Here is a 2,348-nt window from a genome sequence, read left to right as displayed (position 1 = left end):
ATATTAATAATTAAATTTTTGGAAAATACAAAAATAAGGAATTATTAAATTTTACATAATAAATTTTTTATTAAAATATAATTCTTTAAAATCCCATTATTATCAGGTTCGATTTATCTCGAACAGTTGGTACCCGAGAAACTATTGTACCCACACATACAAAAAATTACAATTAACGCATGTATTTTATTATTATTAAATATATTCCTTTGTAACCGGCCACTATTTCATAAGAAAATCATTCTATCCCTTTATATTTAGTAAGAGATGATTTTTAGTAATGTATGGCAGAACATATTTTCTCGCGAATTTTATATTTAATATTGAATTAAAGATGTGATAAAAATAGTAATTGTAATTGACATGCTGACAAAATTATTACTATCGTAAGTGGTCTGAAAGATTCGGGTTTCACACTCTCCTGTAGCAAGACCGCTCATGTTTGACGGATTGCTTAACTATTCTTTGCGAATAGATCTTGTGAATTTGACGTAGAATCAGAATATACAATATTAAATTCACTCTCCACTATGAAGATTATTTTCTCTTTATATATCGGATATTTACCAGTAGCACAAGACAGCGGGATATTGATGCAATTAAATTATTGGAATAATAGTTATCTTGAACACGATGAAAGTGCTGTTATAAATATATTAATGACTTTTTATTGTGATATTAATAAGTTTTATAACTGCAAATTAGTAATTAATAGCAAATATGATCTAATTGTTAATAGTATTTCATTTCGCTTTTATCAATATTTCATTGATTTAGAAAATTTTGTGTTATTGTATGTATTTTCGATGTTTTCATATAATCCCACATTACTAAATTTTGTTAATTATGCTCTTATAATAATAATATATCTAATTTTTATCTTTCTAATATTATATTTCGAACAGTATTTACAATTGTACATTGTATTATAAATTATTATTGTATTATTGAATGTAGAATAAAGGATTACAAAATAAAAGAATAAAAAAATTATGCTACACGATTGCTAATTATTTTTTTGTATTATAATACAATATGATTAGTAAAATACAATAAAATAATTAGACTCAAAATAAAAAATAAATTTAAAATATACTTACCTGTAAAAACGGAGTATTAAATTTATTAGTAACTCGTTATTTTTACGGATGAGTATACTTATAAAGAAAAGAGGACCGCCGATAAAATCGGCGGGGGTGGTGGAGGGCCTCGTTTTTACTAAATTAAACCTTAAATTAACGATATATGATTGAAAAGTATTGAAGTGTATTCAAAGTCTCTATAATTGTTAGTAATTAATGTAATTATAAAGACTTTGGAATATACTTACATACTAGTAATTATGTTTGATAAAAACGGGCTGAAAATGTGCATAAAAAAATTTATCTTCGTAATTCCATTTTTATGCAGGCGCATATTATAAGACAAAATTCGTTAAATTAATCTGTTTGAATATTCAGTTTCGAATTTTGCTTAAAATTCTACAACTTTTATTTCCACGGTAGAAGAAGTGAAATTGAAAAAATTTTCGTTTAAGAACCCATTAATTTAAACATTGTATCATTAAAAGATTTATTAAATAATAATGTAAATTATTATTGCAGAAGCAGAATTCGGATTTTCTTGAAATATACGCGAATTTTGTATTATGATATGCATGCATCTTATATATGAGATATCTCTTATATATATAAGCAAAAATATTTAAAAAATGTATAAATATTTATGTATTTTATATTTCTGATTGGCTCATGACATCTTAAGACTATCTTACTTAAGACGATCTTAAATATAAGATCTGACTATACATACAGGCAGAGAAAAACCTGAGAATTTTTATTAATTTAATATTAGATTTTAATTATTTTGATCAGCGATTTATTTCCATCAAGATATCAATCATGAAATTTTATCCTTAAGATGGAAAGTGAAAAGTGAAAATTTTAATCATTGAAGTTACTGGAGAAATTTTTTACTTTTCACTTTTTATCCTAGGAAGAAAGTTTCATGATTGATATTCAGGATTACCGCAAAAAATGGATATTGTTGTGTAATTTACATCCATTTCTTCAGAGGGCAGTAGTGCACGGTGGCATTTTGCGGTTACAGGAAAAAGGCCCTCATTCAGAACCTTTCTCAAGTTTAGATCTGTTCGCATTGCTTGCATTTTTGGCACTCGACATCTTTGCTTTCTCTCTTTTTAAGGCAAAATATGTATCTATCACATTTTAAGTACAAAAATATTTGGGGATTTCATGCAACGCGAACAGTTCCCTATTCTCTCTGCTAGAACAATTTAGAATCCTCTAGAGAATCTGGGTACTTTTTTTATTATGTTGACGACCACG

Source organism: Trachymyrmex septentrionalis, unplaced genomic scaffold (assembly GCF_001594115.1).
Source record: "Trachymyrmex septentrionalis isolate Tsep2-gDNA-1 unplaced genomic scaffold, Tsep1.0 scaffold69, whole genome shotgun sequence".
In the NCBI taxonomy this organism is placed as follows: Eukaryota; Metazoa; Arthropoda; class Insecta; order Hymenoptera; family Formicidae; genus Trachymyrmex; species Trachymyrmex septentrionalis.
This window is presented reverse-complemented; position numbering follows the sequence as displayed.